The following is a 22,866-nucleotide window of genomic DNA, read 5'->3' as shown; positions in this document are numbered from 1 at the left end:
GTGTGTGTGTGTGTGTGTGTGTGTGTGTGTGTGTGTGTGTGTGTGTGTGTGTGCGTGCGTGCGTGCGTGTGTGTGTGTGTGTGTGTGCGTGCGTGCGAGGTAGAATAGGTTGATCGTGATAGAAGTAAAATCATGACGAGGAGTGAATCCCAAATGATTATTAAATTAAAGGCCTTACTAGGCAGACTAACTGTCCCCTCAGTTCGCTGGTAACAACCTGTTTATCGGTTCAGCTTTGTTCTGCACCAGCTGCAATCAGATACAATCCAACTACTATAAAAGCCTGCACTCAAAAAATGTCATAAATGCTCTTGAATCCATTAAGGTCCCTTTGTGATCCCGTCTTATGTAATGTAGGGTACGGTTACTTCAAAATGGTACTATATTCCCTGCATAGCGCACTACTTTTGACCAGGGCCCTATGAGCCGTATAGGGAAGAGGGTACCATTTGTAACTAAAAAAAGGGTCTGCCTGAGCCGTATCTGGCTGCAAAGTCAATGACAAAATGTTCCGTATTTGTACAATGTGTACGGATTGATTTTTTTTCTGAACACTTTGCCAACTTGAGTGAATGCCTGATTGCAGTCTATGCATTGTGTTGCCGTTGGTGAAGTGGGCTGAGATGAAAAACAGACATACAGTAGGATGACTTGAAAGCACAGAGGCCTTTAATAAAGTCCCCCGGGGACAACACTATACAGTATTTATTCATCCATGGGAGTTTTTCGTTCAAAACAAACATTTCACTTACAGTAGTTTACCTTTCCGCAATTTCTCAGAAGGACTCAACTGCAAGTGTCAAAAGAGAAAGTGTCCTGCTGGGTTGAATCTGCATCCATTCCCATTAGCAGTCCCTTCCATATGTTGTTGATGACATTAGCAGTCCCTTCCATATGTTGTTGATGACATTAGTAGTCCCTTCCATATGTTGTTGATGACATTAGTAGTCCCTTCCATATGTTGTTGATGACATTAGTAGTCCCTTCCATATGTTGTTGATGACATTAGTAGTCCCTTCCATATGTTGTTGATGACGTTAGCAGTCCCTTCCATATGTTGTTGGTGACATTAGCAGTCCCTTCCATATGTTGTTGATGACATTAGTAGTCCCTTCCATATGTTGTTGATGACGTTAGCAGTCCCTTCCATATGTTGTTGGTGACATTAGCAGTCCCTTCCATATGTTGTTGATGACATTAGCAGTCCCTTCCATATGTTGTTGGTGACATTAGCAGTCCCTTCCATATGTTGTTGATGACATTAGCAGTCCCTTCCATATGTTGTTGGTGACATTAGCAGTCCCTTCCATATGTTGTTGATGACATTAGTAGTCCCTTCCATATGTTGTTGATGACATTAGTAGTCCCTTCCATATGTTGTTGATGACATTAGTAGTCCCTTCCATATGTTGTTGATGACATTAGTAGTCCCTTCCATATGTTGTTTATGACGTTAGCAGTCCCTTCCATATGTTGTTGGTGACATTAGCAGTCCCTTCCATATGTTGTTGATGACATTAGCAGTCCCTTCCATATGTTGTTGGTGACATTAGCAGTCCCTTCCATATGTTGTTGATGACATTAGCAGTCCCTTCCATATGTTGTTGGTGACATTAGCAGTCCCTTCCATATGTTGTTGATGACATTAGCAGTCCCTTCCATATGTTGTTGATGACATTAGCAGTCCCTTCCATATGTTGTTGGTGACATTAGCAGTCCCTTCCATATGTTGTTGGTGACATTAGCAGTCCCTTCCATATGTTGTTGGTGACATTAGCAGTCCCTTCCATATGTTGTTGGTGACATTAGCAGTCCCTTCCATATGTTGTTGATGACATTAGTAGTCCCTTCCATATGTTGTTGATGACATTAGCAGTCCCTTCCATATGTTGTTGATGACATTAGTAGTCCCTTCCATATGTTGTTGATGACATTAGTAGTCCCTTCCATATGTTGTTTATGACGTTAGCAGTCCCTTCCATATGTTGTTGGTGACATTAGCAGTCCCTTCCATATGTTGTTGATGACATTAGCAGTCCCTTCCATATGTTGTTGGTGACATTAGCAGTCCCTTCCATATGTTGTTGATGACATTAGCAGTCCCTTCCATATGTTGTTGATGACATTTGAAATGGCACCTTATTCTATATACAGTGCACTAGTTTGGACCAGGACCCTTATCAAATCAATCTAGTGTTTTTTATTTTGTATTTATGAAGGATCCCCATTAGCTGCTGCCTCTTCCTGGGCTCCAAACACATTAAGTCACTGACATGACATATAAAACAAAAGATAAAACTATATAACATTATAACACCACAACATATCAACAATACAACATGTATAATACCACCATACAACAATATCACAATGTACATGTGTGTAGAGTGTGTGTGATAAGGTGTGTCTGTTCCTGTGTGTGTGTGTTTGTATATGTTTGTGTATGTGTCTGTTCCTTTGTGTGTGTCTCTTCACAGTCCTGTTCCATAAGGTGTATTTTTACCTGCTTTTAAAATCTGATTCTACTGCTTGCATCAGTTACCTGATGTGGAATATAGTTCCATGTAGTCATGACTCTATGTAGTACTGTGTACCTCCCATAGTCTGTTCTGGACTTGGGGATTGTGAAGAGATCTCTGGTGGCATGTCTTGTGGGGTATGAATGGGTGTCTGAGCTGTGTGCTAGTAGTTTAGACAGACCTCTGGTGGCATGTCTTGTGGGGTATGAAAGGGTGTCTGAGCTGTGTGCTAGTAGTTTAGACAGACCTCTGGTGGCATGTCTTGTGGGGTATGTATGGGTGTCTGAGCTGTGTGCTAGTAGTTTAGACAGACCTCTGGTGGCATGTCTTGTGGGGTATGGATGGGTGTCTGAGCTGTGTGCCAGTAGTTTAAACAGACCTCTGGTGGCATGTCTTGTGGGGTATGAAAGGGTGTCTGAGCTGTGTGCTAGTAGTTTAGACAGACAACTAGGTGATTTCAGCTTGTCAACAATTCTTACAAAAACAAGTCAATCTCCCTCCCACTTTGAGCCATGAGAGGTTAACATGTGTGTTATTGATGTTTCCATGTACATTTAAGAGCCAGTCGTGCTGCCCTGTTCTCAGACAATTTTCACAATTCCTTCTTTGTGGCACCTGACCACACGACTGAACATTAGTCCAGGTGCGACAAAACTAGGGCCTTTAGGACCTGCCTTGTTGATAGTGTTGTTAAGAAGGTAGAAACTAGGGCCTGTAGGACCTGCCTTGTTGATAGTGTTGTTAAGAAGGTAGAAACTAGGGCCTGTAGGACCTGCCTTGTTGATAGTGTTGTTAAGAAGATAGAAACTAGGGCCTGTAGGACCTGCCTTGTTGATAGTGTTGTTAAGAAGGTAGAAACTAGGGCCTGTAGGACCTGCCTTGTTGATAGTGTTGTTAAGAAGGTAGAAACTAGGGCCTGTAGGACCTGCCTTGTTGATAGTGTTGTTAAGAAGGTAGAAACTAGGGCCTGTAGGACCTGCCTTGTTGATAGTGTTGTTAAGAAGGTAGAAACTAGGGCCTCTAGGACTTGCCTTGTTGATAGTGTTGTTAAGAAGGTAGAAACTAGGGCCTGTAGGACCTGCCTTGTTGATAGTGTTGTTAAGAAGGTAGAAACTAGGGCCTGTAGGACCTGCCTTGTTGATAGTGTTGTTAAGAAGGTAGAAACTAGGGCCTGTAGGACCTGCCTTGTTGATAGTGTTGTTAAGAAGGTAGAAACTAGGGCCTGTAGGACCTGCCTTGTTGATAGTGTTGTTAAGAAGGTAGAAACTAGGGCCTGTAGGACCTGCCTTGTTGATAGTGTTGTTAAGAAGGTAGAAACTAGGGCCTGTAGGACCTGCCTTGTTGATAGTGTCTTTAAGAAGGTAGAAACTAGGGCCTGTAGGACCTGCCTTGTTGATAGTGTTGTTAAGAAGGTAGAAACTAGAGCCTGTGGGACCTGCCTTGTTGATAGTGTTGTTAAGAAGATAGAAACTAGAGCCTGTGGGACCTGCCTTGTTGATAGTGTTGTTAAGAAGGTAGAAACTAGGGCCTGTAGGACCTGCCTTGTTGATAGTGTTGTTAAGAAGGTAGAAACTAGGGCCTCTAGGACCTGCCTTGTTGATAGTGTTGTTAAGAAGGTAGAAACTAGAGCCTGTGGGACCTGCCTTGTTGATAGTGTTGTTAAGAAGATAGAAACTAGAGCCTGTGGGACCTGCCTTGTTGATAGTGTTGTTAATAAGGTAGAAACTAGGGCCTGTAGGACCTGCCTTGTTGATAGTGTTGTTGAGAAGGTAGAAACTAGGGCCTGTAGGACCTGCCTTGTTGATAGTGTTGTTAAGAAGGCAGAGCAGCGCTTTATTTTGGACAGACTTCTCCCCATCTTAGCTACTGTTGTATCAATATGTTTTGACCAGGACAGTTTACAATCCAGGGTCTCTCAAAGCAGTTTAGTCACCTCAACTTGCTCAATTTCCACATTATTTATTACGAGATGTAGTTGAGGTTTAGGGTTTAGTGATTGATTTATCCCAAATACAATTATTTTAGTTTGGAAATATTTAGGACCAACTTATTCCTTGCTACCCACTCTGAAACTAACTGCAGCTCTTTGTTAAGTGTTGCAGTCATTTCAGTTGCTGTAGTAGCTGACATGTATAGTGTTGAGTCATCCGCATACATTGACACATTGGCTTTACTCAAAGTCGTTAGTTAAGGATCGTACCCTTTTTAAAAATGTCCCCGAAAATGACATACCCAAATCTAACTGCCTGTAGCTCAGGACCTGAAGCAAGGATATGCATATTCTTGGTACCATTTGAAAGGAAATACTTTGAAGTTTGTGGAAATGTGAAAGGAATGTAGGAGAATATAACATATTATATCTCGTAAAGATAATACAAGAATTACATTACTGCACTATATTTTGTATCCAGTCTGCCAAGAGTCTGCCCAAATGTCAACGAATTGGTCAAATTATACATTTTCAAACATATATTTATAGAGAACATACAAAATACTATGGTAATAAAAAATGTAAGTTTACACACTCCCAGGAATGTCATACATGAGGAATCATTAGCTTCCTCACAGAAAACCCAGTTCCTAACCCAGTTCCTACATTTGAATACAGACATGGATTTTATCAAACAACAGTATGCTATATTTTATCTCTGGGACCCTCAGGATAAAAAATCTGATAAAGATTACTGAATGTAAGTACATTACTTACCTTAAGAGGTGAATGTATCGAACCAGTTGCCGTGAAAAGTTATTTGTGGTTGTGGACTCTCCTCAAACTTAGCATGATATTTTTTCACTGCAATAACTACTGTTAATTGGACACTGCAGTTAGATTAACAAGAATTTAATCTGTCTGCCCATATAAGACATGTCTATGACCCAGAAAGTTGTATACAACGTCCTTCTAGTCAGATTAGGTCACGTTAGCAACAACCGTTCCGGTTTAGCGACTCGTAGAGGTAAAAAAAGTAAGGGGCCTAGACAGCTGCCCTGAGGAATTCCTGATTCTTCCTTGATTATGTTTGAGAGTCTTCCATTAAAGAACACCCGTTGTGTTCTGTTAGAAAGGTAACTCTTTATCCACAATATAGCAAGGATGTAAAGCCATAACACACACGTTTTTCCAGAAGCAGACTATGATCGATAACCTCAAAAGACACACTGAAGTTTTAAAAAAAACAGCCCCCCACAATCATTTTATCATAAAATTTCTCTCGGCCAATCATCAGTCATTTGTGTAAGTGCTGTGCTTGTTGAATGTCTTTCAGTTTAAGTGTGCTGAAAGTCTGTTGTCAATTTGTTTACAGTAAAACCGCATTGTATCTGGATTAAACACAATTACTTCCAGAAGTTTACTAAGGGTTGGTAACAGGCTGATTGAGGCAAGTAAAGCTTTACTATTCTTAGGTAGCAGAAGTATTTTTTGCTTCCCTCCAGGACCTGAGGGCACACACTTTCTAGTAGGCTTAAATTGAAGATGTGGTAAACAGAAGTAGGAAAAAGTAGTGCACCAAACAAGGAATAAGGGTGCCATTTGGGACAGTCTCCTTAGATGGGCTGTCATATATCAACTCTGTTATATATATATATAAATGCCATTTTCATACAGCGTATTACCATATTGCTCATACATTTTGTAAAAACAAGAGCATCCTCAGCGAAGCAGGGTATTGAATAGAGACAATGACATGTAGCCCTGTACAATGCATCCCAGAATGCATAGCTATGTGTGGAGATGTGTTTTCCCATGTAATCCATGTTGCCTTTTGCTTTGGTAAGCTTGACTCCACTTTGGGAAACAAACACACAGAGAGAACAGGAGAAGCGCTCTCTCTCTCTCTCTCTCTCTCTCTCTCTCTCTCTCTCTCTCTCTCTCTCTCTCTCTCTCTCTCTCTCTCTCTCTCTCTCTCTCTCTCTCTCTCTCTCTCTCTCTCTCTCTCTCTCTCTCTCTCTCTCTCTCTCTCTCTCTCTCTCTCTCTCTCTCTCTCTCTCTCTCTCTCTCTCTCTCTCTCTCTCTCTCTCTCTCTCCCTCTCTCCCTCTCTCCCTCTCTCCCTCTCTCTCTCTGTGTGTGGCAAACAGGGGGAACATTTATGTCTCACAGTGAGGACAAGGAAGGCAGCACACTGTGTGTGTGTGTGTGTGTGTGTGTGTGTGTGTGTGTGTGTGTGTGTGTGTGTGTGTGTGTGTGTGTGTGTGTGTGTGTGTAAGCTCCACATCTCCCTGCCAGTGAGACGTATTACAGAGCCAAGCCTTCTCAGCACGCTTTGCAGCAAGATAAGTGGTTTTCAGTGACTCTTGGGCATTGACATAAAAAGCCCTTATCTTCTGTTCACCGTGAACAATGAAATACCGTGAACAATTACACTTTTTTTTTTTTACATTTGCAGCTTCACATTGTTCAAATATATTCACATGTAAAACTAGATTTACATTTAGAGTTTACATGTTAACACCACCTTTTCACGGGACGATACCAGTATCGTGGTATTCGTTAGTAGCCTGGCAAAAAAAAAAAAAAAAAAAAAAAAACTTCTTTAAGTCAACAACATGATGTTGTCATCCAGAGTCACGTACTTATTTTCCATGCTATACTATTTACTACTATTTTATTAATAGCACGTTTTTAAAGTACCAGATGCGTTGCATTGTGGGTGCATTGTCCTCCATGGTGTTGCGTTTGCGGTAGCATTGACATACATGTACTGTCTACTTAGTGGCTTTTCTGCAGCAGGCACGCGTCTCTCTTCACGTTGGTCCGTTGGAAGAAGCCCAGTGAAACGAACAAAGACGCTAGCTATCTGTTTCATCCTGTTTTCCCGGTTTGTACGCACGGTTACATTTTCTAAATCTAGAAATAACACTTTTAACTGAACTGTAGAGTTTTATGGTAAATTTCGATGTTTCATTTCATTGTTTTGACTGAGAAAAAATACTATTTAGACTAGTTGAGCATCTGGAGAATCAGCATTTGTGGGTTCGATTACAGGCTCAAAATGGCCAGAAACAGAGAACTTTCCTCTGAAACTCTTCAGTCTATTCTTGTTCTGAGAAATTCCATGAAATTCTAGAAATGAAGGCCAGTTTTATTGCTTCTTTAATCAGAACAACAGTTTTCAGCTGTGCTAACAGAATTGCAGAAGGGTTTTTTAATATCAATTAGCTTTTTTTAAATTACATACTTGGATTAGCTAACACAACGTGCCATTGGAACACAGGAGTGATGGTTGCTGATAATGGGCCTCTGTATGCCTATGTAGATATTCCATAAAAAATCTGCTGTTTCCAGCTACAATAGTCATTTACAATATTAACAATGTCTACACTGTATTTATGATCAATTTGATGTTATTTTAATGGACAAAAAAAATTGCTTTTCTTTCAAAAACAAGAACATTTCTAAATGACCCCAAACTTTTGGACGGTTTTGTATGTGGGAACTCCTTCAAGACTGTTGTAATACCATTCCAGGTGATACTGGTTGAGAGAATGCCAAGAGTGTGCAAAAGCTGTCGTCAAGGCAACGGGTGGCTACTTTGAAGAATCTCAAATATGAAATATATTTGGATTTGTTTAACGCTTTGTTTGGTTACTACATGATTTCATATGTGTTATTTCATAGTGTTGATGTCTTCACTATTATTCTACAATGTAGAAAATAGTGAAAATTAACCTGGAATGGGTAGGTGTGTCCAAACTTTTGACTGGTAAGTAAGGCATTTGTGTTTGACATTTTTTTATACATTTGCAAAACTGTTTTCACTTTGTCATTAGAGGGTATTGTGTGTAGACTGAGGGGAACAAATAATAATAATAATAATAATAATAATAAATAATAATAATAATAATAAAATATCTAATACATTTTAGAATATGGCTGTAAAATCAAAATGTGGGACAAGTCAAGACATCTGAATACGTTTTTGAATCCAACTCAAAATAATCATTTAGCAGATTTTTCTAACCGTTACTTAGGACAAAATCAAGTTAATATTGTTATAATTCCCTATTTTGAGACTGAGAGAAAGTGATGATATACATCGGAAGAGAGACGCTGGTCTTCATGATCTAATGGTCAATACATTGGTTTCTCCAGTGCCCGTTACAAAAGAAGCCCGAAACATTGGGAAACCACATGCCTGAGTCATGTGCACAAATCCATGTGAAACCTGACTCGTGTTCATATATGTGTGTTTATCTATCAGAGACCAACTCTAACTAGATAACAGCTCTTTATCTATCAGAGACCAACTCTAACTCTAGATAACAGCCCTTTATCTATCAGAGACCAACTCTAACTCTAGATAACAGCCCTTTATCTATCAGAGACCAACTCTAACTCTAGATAACAGCTCTTTATCTATCAGAGACCAACTCTAACTAGATAACAGCTCTTTATCTATCAGAGACCAACTAACTCTAGATAACAGCCCTTTATCTATCAGAGACCAACTCTAACTCTAGATAACAGCCCTTTATCTATCAGAGACCAACTCTAACTCTAGATAACAGCTCTTTATCTATCAGAGACCAACTCTAACTCTAGCTCCCGGATCCGGGATTGTGATGAAGTAGAATTATAAACGTACATAGATAAACAAACATGTATTTGTTCTGTAAAGGGGCTGTTGGAGTGTACGGTTACATTTACTGATGAGAGCTCTGTGGTGTGTCTCTCTCTCTCTCTCTCTCTCTCTCTCTCTCTCTCTCTCTCTCTCTCTCTCTCTCTCTCTCTCTCTCTCTCTCTCTCTCTCTCTCTCTCTCTCTCTCTCTCTCTCTCTCTCTCTCTCTCTCTCTCTCTCTCTCTCTCTGTCAGTTTCTATTTCTATTTCTATCCTCTGTTGTTGTTTGGGTTTTGTCTTTCTTTGAAAAGAAAAGATAGGAACTGTGAATGTAACTAGGCCATCTATAAAGCGGCTATCGCCTTTGTCACAGATAGAACAGGGGGAAAAGTGACTTTGGAAATAGACAGGTCTGTACCGCTGCTGCTGTTGGTTGGATAATGTTTTTCTTTCTTTAAATGTAAATGTGAGTTCATGAACCACAGTTTCTTTCTCTGTAGCTCTGCTGCAGAGTCTCATGTGGTCTGTCGCTCCAGGCTTCAAACTGCTACTCTGCCTGCCGTTGCTGTATCCATCCCAAATGAATCCCTGTTCCCTGTAGTGTACTATTCCAGGGTCCATAAGGCTCTGGTCAAATGTAGTGCACTATACAAGGAATAGGCTTCCATTTGGGCCACGGTGATTTGTCTTCCTTGTTCAGCAACCTGAGGAACTGTATACGACTGAAGACTTGACAGAAAGAAAATGGTGGATAAAAAATCAAAATACTAAAACGGACTAGAATCTCTCTTCTTGGTCTCCTCTGTATGATATTGGTCAATATTTAAGCTTCTTGAATTCATCTCTCCCTCAATCCCATCCCGATTTCATGACACGTACTACATCATTACATATTATTACACTGACGAAAAAAAATGGACGCTACATGACTCATTAAGCAGCATTGTAAGATCTGATTGTCTCTGCACTTGTTGCCAGGAACCCAGTGTTGGTCCTGTCTCTCCAGAGAAACAGTAGTTAGGAGGTTGTGTGTGTGTTTGTGTTTGTTTGTGTCAGAGCTCAGGAAATCCCCCAGGGAAGGACCAGACTGGGAAGGTGGAGCCTTCCCGCCCGCGGACTGTTTCTGAAGGTGTGTTTGGTGTGTGTGTGCGTCTGTGCATGTGTGTTTCTGTGTGCTAAGGGAAAAGGAGGGACAAGCCTGTTTTCCCCAAAAATTGCATTCGGTCATTAGAGAATGTTCCGGGGGAAATGTAGAGATGGCTGTGAATCAACATCATCATAAAGGCACATCTGAAATCACTGCTCTAGAAAATTACCTCTCCTGTCTGTTCGTGCCAAGAACAGGGGAGGCTTCTAAGTGTCTGTTTCTGATCAAACATGCATGACAGGTTGTCTTCAAAGCCCAGCCGATGTGAGTGAGAAAGACTGGCAGAACAGGGCAGAGCTGGTGTACGATCGCTGAATCACACACCCAGAGGAACACACACACACACACACATAAACACAAACACAAACATACACACCCAGAGGAACACACACACACACACACATGAACACAAACACAAACATACACACCAGAGGAACACAAATACACACACACACACACACACATGAACACAAACACAAACATACACACCAGAGGAACACAAATACACACACACACATGAACACAAACACAAACATACACACCAGAGGAACACAAATACACACACACACACACACACACACACACACATGAACACAGACACAAACACACACCCCAGAGGAACACAAATACACACACACACACACACACACACACATGAACACAGACACAAACATACACACCAGAGAAAACCTCACACTCAGTGAAGTCACTGTTGCCAATCCCCACTTCAAAAAAAAAATGTATTTCCCCCACTATTCTCCATCAGTTCATAAAGGGACACAAAGGAAGCTTGTTGAACTATGTCAAATAGATTAGAGTAAAAAAGACATTCTTTGGTTTTACCAAATCATTAATTATAATACTATACCAATCCCCTCATGTTGATTATTCTGTTTTATCCGTTGAGATGATTTGAATTGTTATTGAAAGCTGTAACTCTGCCAGATCACGGTCGAACCAGGGGCTGAACCTGTTTTTAATTCTCATTTTCTTTATGGGGGCGTGTTTGTTAACAATACCACTGAAGATATAGAAGAAGGTCCAGGCGTCTTCGACAGAGGGGGGGGATCAAGCTGATTCTATACCATTTTATAGAGGCCAGTTCATGAAGGAAGGCTTGCTCATTAAAGTTGTTTATTAACAAGAGTTTATGACAAATCAGGACTGGTCGTTTCACTGAGCAGCCATTACGAACATAGACTGTATAACAGTGATCACTAAGGTCATTACAGAAAACACCAGACTGATACCTATCCGGATTATTTGTGAGGATAACATCGATGTAAGGGCTGTCGTTCTCCTCTTCCTCGGACGAGGAGAGGAGAGAAGGATCAGTGGACCAATACGCAGCATTCGGGAAATAAGCCATCTCTTTATTTGTAACGACGGCAACACGAAAACAAAACCACTTACAAAATTACAAAACAAGAAAACGACGTAGACGAAACCTGAACATAAAACTTTCATAACTAAACGTAAAACTCACGGACAGGAACAGACTACATCAAAACGAACGAACAGCCAAACAGTCCCGTATGGTTCAGACATAGACGAAACAGGAGACAATCACCCACAAACAAACAGTGAGAACACCCTACCTAAATATGACTCTTAATTAGAGGAAAACGCAAAACACCTGCCTCTAATTAAGAGCCATACCAGGCAACCAAAACCAACATAGAAACAGAAAACATAGACTGCCCACCCAAAACACACGCCCTGACCATAAACACATACAAAAACAACATAAAACAGGTCAGGAACGTTACAATCGAGAAGAGTAGCCTTTTCTGGGTGTTTGGAGTCATACCTTGTGGGATTGGTAATAATCTGAGAAATATTTATGGAGTCCAATTGCTTTAGGACTTGGTCAGGTGGTTTTAGCATGTCCCAGTTTAGGTCACCTAGCAGGACAAATTCAGACGCAGTGTAAGGGGCCAGGAGAGAGCTTAGGGCAGGTAGGGTACAGGTCGGTGCTGTGGCTCTGGCAGAAACAAATATATTATGGACAATAAGGTGGCATTTGGGACACAACCGTAATGGATTACCAATCAGAGGCTATTTAGGTGACATTACACATCCGTTCAAATCAAATCCAAGTTTATTTGTCACGTGAGCTGAATACCTTACAGTGAAAATGCTTACTTACTTACAAGAAAATGCTTACTTACAAGCCCCCTTTTAACCAACAGTGCAATTTTTAAGTAAAAGAAAAAAAAGCATTAAGTGAACAATAGATGAATAAAGAAATAAAAACAACAGTAAAAAGACAGTGAAAAATAACAGTAGATTCAGAGTGACTCTTGTCTTGGGGTATATAAAATAACAGTAGATTCAGAGTGACTCTTGTCTTGGGGTATATAAAATAACAGTAGATTCAGAGTGACTCTTGTCTTGGGGTATATAAAATAACAGTAGATTCAGAGTGACTCTTGTCTTGGGGTATATAAAATAACAGTAGATTCAGAGTGACTCTTGTCTTGGGGTATATAAAATAACAGTAGATTCAGAGTGACTCTTGTCTTGGGGTATATAAAATAACAGTAGATTCAGAGTGACTCTTGTCTTGGGGTATATAAAATAACTGTAGATTCAGAGTGACTCTTGTCTTGGGGTATATAAAATAACAGTAGATTCAGAGTGACTCTTGTCTTGGGGTATATAAAATAACAGTAGATTCAGAGTGACTCTTGTCTTGGGGTATATAAAATAACAGTAGATTCAGAGTGACTCTTGTCTTGGGGTATATAAAATAACTGTAGATTCAGAGTGACTCTTGTCTTGGGGTATATAAAATAACAGTAGATTCAGAGTGACTCTTGTCTTGGGGTATATAAAATAACAGTAGATTCAGAGTGACTCTTGTCTTGGGGTATATAAAATAACAGTAGATTCAGAGTGACTCTTGTCTTGGGGTATATAAAATAACAGTAGATTCAGAGTGACTCTTGTCTTGGGGTATATAAAATAACTGTAGATTCAGAGTGACTCTTGTCTTGTGTTCCAAATGGCACCTCGACATATAATTGGGGGAATTGTGGGATGGAACCAAAACAATGATGTGTCCCCTTAAAGAGGACACAGGAAACAAACACCAGATACTCCAATGATGTGTCCCCTTAAAGAGGACACAGGAAACAAACACCAGATACTCCAATGATGTGTCCCCTTAAAGAGGACACAGGAAACAAACACCAGATACTCCAATGATGTGTCCCCTTAAAGAGGACACAGGAAACAAACACCAGATACGCCAATGATGTGTCCCCTTAAAGAGGACACAGGAAACAAACACCAGATACGCCAATGATGTGTCCCCTTAAAGAGGACACAGGAAACAAACACCAGATACTCCAATGATGTGTCCCCTTAAAGAGGACACAGGAAACAAACACCAGATACTCCAATGATGTGTCCCCTTAAAGAGGACACAGGAAACAAACGCCAGATACTCCAATGATGTGTCCCCTTAAAGAGGACACAGGAAACAAACACCAGATACTCCAATGATGTGTCCCCTTAAAGAGGACACAGGAAACAAACACCAGATACGCCAATGATGTGTCCCCTTAAAGAGGACACAGGAAACAAACACCAGATACGCCAATGATGTGTCCCCTTAAAGAGGACACAGGAAACAAACACCAGATACTCCAATGATGTGTCCCCTTAAAGAGGACACAGGAAACAAACACCAGATACTCCAGTGATGCCAAAAGCAGAGTCATCTGACTCGTCCAACAATTTAGCCTTTTATAGAACATGTAATAAAGACAGGTTACATTTTGTATTATTATTCATTTCACCTTTATTTAACCAGGTTGGCTAGTTGAGAGCAAGTTCTCATTTACAACTGAGACCTGGCCAAGATAAAGCAAAGCAGTGTGACACAGACAACAACACAAAGTTACACATGGAGTAAACAATAAACAAGCCAATAACACAATAAACAAGTCAATGACACAGTAGAAAAAAAAAGAAAGTCTATATACAGTGTGTGCAAATGGCGTGATGAGGTAGGCAATAAATAGGCCATAGGAGCGAATAATTACAATTTAGCAGATTAACACTGGAGTGATAAATGAGCAGATGATGATGTGCAAGTAGAAATACTGGTGTGCAAAAGAGCAGAAAAGTAAATAAAATAAAAACAGTATGGGGATGAGGTAGGTAGATTGGCTGGGCTATTTACAGATGGGCTATGTACAGCTGCAGCGAACGGTTAGCTGCTCAGATAGTTGATGTTTGAAGTTGGTGAGGGAAATAAAAGTTTCCAACTTCGTCAATTTTTGCCATTCGAATTGACTATCAAATTGACTAACTGTTGTTTAAAATAGAGAGAAAAAAAAACCCAGTAACATTAATTTACAGATGAATGCAGTTAGACGCCATTTCAGAGCGTCATTCTTCTAGTTTATGTCATGTTGATAACAAGCAGTAGCTTTCAATAAACCAGTTTTGAGGACGCTAACTTGGTGGTGTGTCATCACTCATTACAATGCTTTTGCAGTTACTCTCTCTGCACTGCAGTCACCTTTTCTACCATTTAAAGTAAACAAGATTGAGCAGCAATATATCGTTTTTTTACCTGAGGCAAGTCTTTCCCAGGGGTTGGTTTGTCTCTGACACTGTGAATCTGACTGTGACTGACGGTTAGAGTCAGAAAGAGCTTGAAAGGAATAATTTTCCCTGACAGCTAAATTTAGTTGAGAAGCACAGAGACTGTGGGTGGACATGTCCCTGTGTAACAGGAAGGAAGGCAGAGGGATTCAATGAGATAACCGGAAAGCAGTTAGACACACACACACACACACACACACAAACACACACACACACACACACACCCACACACACACACAGTGAGTCATGGCATCAAACCCTCCCAGTGTCAGTCATGGTATCAAACCCTCCCAGTGTGAGTCATGGCATCAGACCCTCCCAGTGTGAGTCATGGCATCAAACCCTCCCAGTGTGAGTCATGGTATCAAACCCTCCCAGTGTGAGTCATGGTATCAAACCCTCCCAGTGTGAGTCATAACATCAAACTCTCCCAGTGTGAGTCATGGTATCAAACCCTCCCAGTGTGAGTCATGGTATCAGACACACACCGGGTTTGAGTCATGGCATCAAACCCTCCCAGTGTGAGTCATGGTATCAAACCCTCCCAGTGTGAGTCATGGTATCAAACCCTCCCAGTGTGAGTCATGGTATCAAACCCTCCCAGTGTGAGTCATGGTATCAGACCCTCCCAGTGTGAGTCATGGTATCAAACCCTCCCAGTGTGAGTCATGGTATCAGACCCTCCCAGTGTGAGTAATAGTATCAAACCCTCCCAGTGTGAGTCATGGTATCAGACCCTCCCAGTGTGAGCCATGGTATCAGACCCTCCTAGTGTGAGTCATGGTATCAAACCCACCCAGTGTGAGTCATGGTATCAAACCCTCCCAGTGTGAGTCATGGTATCAAACCCTCCCAGTGTGAGTCATGGTATCAAACCCTCCCAGTGTGAGTCATAGTATCAAACCCTCCCAGTGTGAGTCATGGTATCAAACCCTCCCAGTGTGAGTCATGGTATCAAACCCTCCTAGTGTGAGTCATGGTATCAAACCCTCCCAGTGTGAGTTATGATATGAAACCCTCCCAGTGTGAGTCATAGTATCAAACCCTCCCAGTGTGAGTTATGGTATCAAACCCTCCCAGTGTGCTAAATGAAACAAGCAAGTATCACACCAAATACAGGGCTTTTAGAAAGTACTCACACTCATTGACTTTTTCCATATGTTGTTGTGTTAAAGCCTGAATAAAACATGTATTACATTTAGACTTTGTGTCACTGGCCTACACACAACACCCCATGAAGTCTAAATGGAATTATGTTTTTAGAAATAAAAAAAAATGTAATAAAAAAAATGAAAATCTGAAAAGTCTTGAATCAATAAGTATTTAACAGCTTGTAACGGCGATGCCTAAATACGTTCAGGAGTAAACATGAGGTTAAAAAGTCACATGCTTATTTGCATTTACTCACTCTGTGTGCAATAATAGTGTTTAAAATGATTTTTTAATTACTACTTCATCTCTGTACCCTACAAATACAATTATCTGTAAGATCCCTCAGTCGAAGCAGTGAATTTCAAACAAAGATTCAACCACAAAGACCAGGGAGGTTTTCCAATGCCTCATAAAGAAGGGCACCTATTGGTAGATGTGTGAAAATAAAAAGTAGACATTGAATATCCCTTTGAGCATGATGAAGTTATTAATTACACTTTGGATGGTGTATCAATACACCCAGTCACTACAAAGATACAGGCGTCCTTCCTAACTCAGCTGCCGGAGAGGAAGGAAACCACTCAGGGATTTTACCATGAGGCCAATGGTGACTTTAAAACAGTTACAGAGTTTAATGGCTGTGATACGAGAAAACTGAGGATGGATCAACAACATTGTAGTTACTCCACAATACTAAACTAATTAACAGAGTGAAAAGAAGGAAGCCTGTACAGAATAAAAAATATTCCAAGACATACCTCCTGTTTGCATCAAGGCACTGAAGTAATACTGCAAAAAAATGTTGCAAAGCAACTTACTTTTTGTCCTGAATACAAAGTGTTATTTTTGGGGCAAATCCAACACAACACATTACTGAGTAGCACTCTACATATTTTCAAACATAGTTGTGGCTGCATCATGTTATATGTATGCTTGTAATCGTTAAGGACTGGGGAGTTTTTCAGGATAAAAAAGAAACAGAATAGAGCTAAACACAGGCTAAATTGTTGAGGAAAACCTGGTTCTATTTGCTTTCCGTCAGACATTGGGAGATGAATTCACCTTTCAGCAGGACAATAACCTTAAACACACAAGGCCAAATCTACACTAAAGAATACAGTGAATGTTCCTGCGTGGTCGAGTTACAATGGTGTGTCTAGCAACGATCAACAACAAATTTGACAGAGCTTAAAGATTTTTGAAAAAGAATAAATGGGCAAATGTGGCAAAGTCCAGTTGTGGAAATACTCACAGGTGTAACAAAATAGAATATGAAATAAGTCAAGGTATATCTACTTTCTGAATGCTCTGTGAGTTTAATAGTTTAATTAGTACTGAAGTCTCTTATCCAAGAATGAGTCCAATTTGTCCCGATGGCGACTCTGTGGTGCCATAGGAACGCCACCATGGCTAATTACAGATATATATTGTATTTTGTCATTAAAATATATACCAAAAATTTAGTCAATTTAGTCATTTAGCAGACACTCTTATCCAGAGCAAGTATGGTTACGTGCCTTGTTCAAGGGCACATCGGCATATTTTTCAATAACCTTTCGGTTACTGGACCAATGCGCTTAACCGCTAGGCTACCTGCCACCCTAATAACACAACCTCTTAACCGCTAGGCTAGCTGCAACCCTAATAACACAACCTCTTAACCGCTAGGAAAGCTGCAACCCTAATAACACAACCTCTTAACCGCTAGGCTACCTGCCACCCTAATAACACAACCTCTTAACCGCTAGGCTAGCTGTCACCCTAATAACACAACCTCTTAACCGCTAGGCTAGCTGTCACCCTAATAACACAACCTCTTAACCGCTAGGCTACCTGCCACCCTAATAACACAACCTCTTAACCGCTAGGCTAGCTGTCTCCCTAATAACACAACCTCTTAACCGCTAGGCTACCTGCCACCCTAATAACACAACCTCTTAACCGCTAGGCTACCTACCACCCTAATAACACAACCTCTTAACCGCTAGGCTAGCTGTCACCCTAATAACACAACCTCTTAACCGCTAGGCTACCTGCCACCCTAATAACACAACCTCTTAACCGCTAGGCTACCTGCTACCTACCTGCCGCCCTAATAACACAACCTCTTAACCGCTAGGCTAGCTGTCACCCTAATAACACAACCTCTTAACCGCTAGGCTAGCTGTCATCCTAATTACACAACCTCTTAAACGCTAGGGTACCTGCCACCCTAATAACACAACCTCTTAACCGCTAGGCTAGCTTTCACCCTAATAACACAACCTCTTAACCACTAGGCTAGCTGTCACCCTAATAACACAACCTCTTAACCGCTAGGCTAGCTGTCACCCTAATAACACAACCTCTTAACCGCTAGGCTACCTGTCATCATAATAACACAACCTCTCAACCGCTAGGATAGCTGTCACCCTAATAACACAACCTCTTAACCGCTAGGCTACCTGCCACCCTAATAACACAACCTCTTAACCGCTAGGCTAGCTGTCACCCTAATAACACAGCCTCTTAACCGCTAGGCTACCTGCCACCCTAATAACACAACCTCTTAACTGCTAGGCTACCTGCCACCATAATAACACAACCTCTTAACAGCTAAGCTACCTGTCATCCTAATAACAAAACCTCGTAACCGCTAGGCTACCTGTCACCCTAAGAACACAACCTCTTAACCGCTAGGCTACCTGTCACCCTAATAACACAACCTCTTAACCGCTAGGCTAGCTGCCACCCTAATAACACAACCTCTTAACCGCTAGGCTAGCTGTCACCCTAATAACACAACCTCTTAACCGATAGGCTACCTGCCACCCTAATAACACAACCTCTTAACCGCTAGGCTAGCTGTCACCCTAATAACACAACCTCTTAACCGCTAGGCTAGCTGTCACCCTAATAACACAACCTCTTAACCGCTAGGCTAGCTGTCACCCTAATAACACAACCTCTTAACCGCTAGGCTACCTGCTACCCTAATAACAAAACCTCTTAACCGCTAGGCTAGCTGTCACCCTAATAACACAACCTCTTAACTGCTAGGCTACCTGCTACCCTAATAACACAACCTCTTAACCGCTAGGCTAGCTGTCACCCTAATAACACAACCTCTTAACCGCTAGGCTACCTGCTACCCTAATAACACAACCTCTTAACCGCTAGGCTACCTGCTACCCTAATAACACAACCTCTTAACCGCTAGGCTAGCTGTCACCCTAATAACACAACCTCTTAACCGCTAGGCTAGCTGTCACCCTAATAACACAACCTCTTAACCGCTAGGCTACCTGTCACCCTAATAACACAACCTCTTGACCGCTAGGCTAGCTGTCACCCTAACAACACAACCTCTTAACCGATAGGCTAGCTGCCACCCTAATAACACAACCTCTTAACCGCTAGGCTACCTGCCACCCTAATAACACAACCTCTTAACCGCTAGGCTACCTGCCACCCTAATAACACAACCTCGTAACCGCTAGGCTAGCTGTCACCCTAACAACACAACCTCTTAACCGCTAGGCTACCTGCCACCCTAATAACACAACCTCTTAACCGCTAGGCTACCTGCCACCCTAATAACACAACCTCTTAACCACTAGGCTAGCTGTCACCCTAATAACACAACCTCTTAACCGATAGGCTACCTGTCACCCTAATAACACAACCTCTTAACAGCCAGGCTAGCTGTCACCCTAAAAGCACAACCTCTTAACCGCTAGGCTACCTGTCACCCTAATAACACAACCTCTTAAACGCTAGGCTACCTACCACCCTAATAACACAACCTCTTAACCGCTAGGCTACCTGTCACCCTAATAACACAACCTCTTAACCGCTAGGCTACCTACCACCCTAATAACACAACCTCTTAACCGCTAGGCTAGCTGTCACCCTAATAACACAACCTCTTAACCGCTAGGCTACCTGCCACCCTAATAACACAACCTCTTAACCGCTAGGCTACCTGCTACCTACCTGCCGCCCTAATAACACAACCTCTTAACCGCTAGGCTAGCTGTCACCCTAATAACACAACCTCTTAACCGCTAGGCTAGCTGTCATCCTAATTACACAACCTCTTAAACGTTAGGGTACCTGCCACCCTAATAACACAACCTCTTAACCGCTAGGCTAGCTTTCACCCTAATAACACAACCTCTTAACCACTAGGCTAGCTGTCACCCTAATAACACAACCTCTTAACCGCTAGGCTAGCTGTCACCCTAATAACACAACCTCTTAACCGCTAGGCTACCTGTCATCATAATAACACAACCTCTCAACCGCTAGGATAGCTGTCACCCTAATAACACAACCTCTTAACCGCTAGGCTACCTGCCACCCTAATAACACAACCTCTTAACCGCTAGGCTAGCTGTCACCCTAATAACACAGCCTCTTAACCGCTAGGCTACCTGCCACCCTAATAACACAACCTCTTAACTGCTAGGCTACCTGCCACCATAATAACACAACCTCTTAACAGCTAAGCTACCTGTCATCCTAATAACAAAACCTCGTAACCGCTAGGCTACCTGTCACCCTAAGAACACAACCTCTTAACCGCTAGGCTACCTGTCACCCTAATAACACAACCTCTTAACCGCTAGGCTAGCTGCCACCCTAATAACACAACCTCTTAACCGCTAGGCTAGCTGTCACCCTAATAACACAACCTCTTAACCGATAGGCTACCTGCCACCCTAATAACACAACCTCTTAACCGCTAGGCTAGCTGTCACCCTAATAACACAACCTCTTAACCGCTAGGCTAGCTGTCACCCTAATAACACAACCTCTTAACCGCTAGGCTAGCTGTCACCCTAATAACACAACCTCTTAACCGCTAGGCTACCTGCTACCCTAATAACATAACCTCTTAACCGCTAGGCTAGCTGTCACCCTAATAACACAACCTCTTAACTGCTAGGCTACCTGCTACCCTAATAACACAACCTCTTAACCGCTAGGCTAGCTGTCACCCTAATAACACAACCTCTTAACCGCTAGGCTACCTGCTACCCTAATAACACAACCTCTTAACCGCTAGGCTACCTGCTACCCTAATAACACAACCTCTTAACCGCTAGGCTAGCTGTCACCCTAATAACACAACCTCTTAACCGCTAGGCTAGCTGTCACCCTAATAACACAACCTCTTAACCGCTAGGCTACCTGTCACCCTAATAACACAACCTCTTGACCGCTAGGCTAGCTGTCACCCTAACAACACAACCTCTTAACCGATAGGCTAGCTGCCACCCTAATAACACAACCTCTTAACCGCTAGGCTACCTGCCACCCTAATAACACAACCTCTTAACCGCTAGGCTACCTGCCACCCTAATAACACAACCTCGTAACCGCTAGGCTAGCTGTCACCCTAACAACACAACCTCTTAACCGCTAGGCTACCTGCCACCCTAATAACACAACCTCTTAACCGCTAGGCTACCTGCCACCCTAATAACACAACCTCTTAACCACTAGGCTAGCTGTCACCCTAATAACACAACCTCTTAACCGATAGGCTACCTGTCACCCTAATAACACAACCTCTTAACAGCCAGGCTAGCTGTCACCCTAAAAGCACAACCTCTTAACCGCTAGGCTACCTGTCACCCTAATAACACAACCTCTTAAACGCTAGGCTACCTACCACCCTAATAACACAACCTCTTAACCGCTAGGCTACCTGTCACCCTAATAACACAACCTCTTAACCGCTAGGCTACCTACCACCCTAATAACACAACCTCTTAACCGCTAGGCTAGCTGTCACCCTAATAACACAAACTCTTAACCGCTAGGCTACCTGCCACCCTAATAACACAACCTCTTAACCGCTAGGCTACCTGCTACCTACCTGCCGCCCTAATAACACAACCTCTTAACCGCTAGGCTAGCTGTCACCCTAATAACACAACCTCTTAACCGCTAGGCTAGCTGTCATCCTAATTACACAACCTCTTAAACGTTAGGGTACCTGCCACCCTAATAACACAACCTCTTAACCGCTAGGCTAGCTTTCACCCTAATAACACAACCTCTTAACCACTAGGCTAGCTGTCACCCTAATAACACAACCTCTTAACCGCTAGGCTAGCTGTCACCCTAATAACACAACCTCTTAACCGCTAGGCTACCTGTCATCATAATAACACAACCTCTCAACCGCTAGGATAGCTGTCACCCTAATAACACAACCTCTTAACCGCTAGGCTACCTGCCACCCTAATAACACAACCTCTTAACCGCTAGGCTAGCTGTCACCCTAATAACACAGCCTCTTAACCGCTAGGCTACCTGCCACCCTAATAACACAACCTCTTAACTGCTAGGCTACCTGCCACCATAATAACACAACCTCTTAACAGCTAAGCTACCTGTCATCCTAATAACAAAACCTCGTAACCGCTAGGCTACCTGTCACCCTAAGAACACAACCTCTTAACCGCTAGGCTACCTGTCACCCTAATAACACAACCTCTTAACCGCTAGGCTAGCTGCCACCCTAATAACACAACCTCTTAACCGCTAGGCTAGCTGTCACCCTAATAACACAACCTCTTAACCGATAGGCTACCTGCCACCCTAATAACACAACCTCTTAACCGCTAGGCTAGCTGTCACCCTAATAACACAACCTCTTAACCGCTAGGCTAGCTGTCACCCTAATAACACAACCTCTTAACCGCTAGGCTAGCTGTCACCCTAATAACACAACCTCTTAACCGCTAGGCTACCTGCTACCCTAATAACATAACCTCTTAACCGCTAGGCTAGCTGTCACCCTAATAACACAACCTCTTAACTGCTAGGCTACCTGCTACCCTAATAACACAACCTCTTAACCGCTAGGCTAGCTGT

At 42.1% G+C, this 22,866-nt stretch overlaps 1 long non-coding RNA gene across 1 annotated transcript; it reads right to left on the bottom strand.

Moving 5' to 3' along the window:
• Positions 1 to 20,297: 20,297 nt before the first annotated feature.
• On the bottom strand, positions 20,298 to 22,293 carry LOC129856741 (uncharacterized). Its single transcript, XR_008759809.1, has 3 exons — positions 22,204 to 22,293; positions 21,273 to 21,472; positions 20,298 to 20,352 (listed from the first exon to the last, which is right to left on the bottom strand). It is a non-coding gene; the product is annotated as an uncharacterized LOC129856741 (long non-coding RNA).
• Positions 22,294 to 22,866: the final 573 nt, after the last annotated feature.

The sequence above is a fragment of the Salvelinus fontinalis genome, chromosome 6 (genome assembly GCF_029448725.1).
Source record: "Salvelinus fontinalis isolate EN_2023a chromosome 6, ASM2944872v1, whole genome shotgun sequence".
Classification (NCBI taxonomy): Eukaryota; Metazoa; Chordata; class Actinopteri; order Salmoniformes; family Salmonidae; genus Salvelinus; species Salvelinus fontinalis.
The sequence above is the reverse complement of the archived record's forward strand: the minus strand, read 5'-3'. Positions and strand labels throughout refer to the sequence as shown.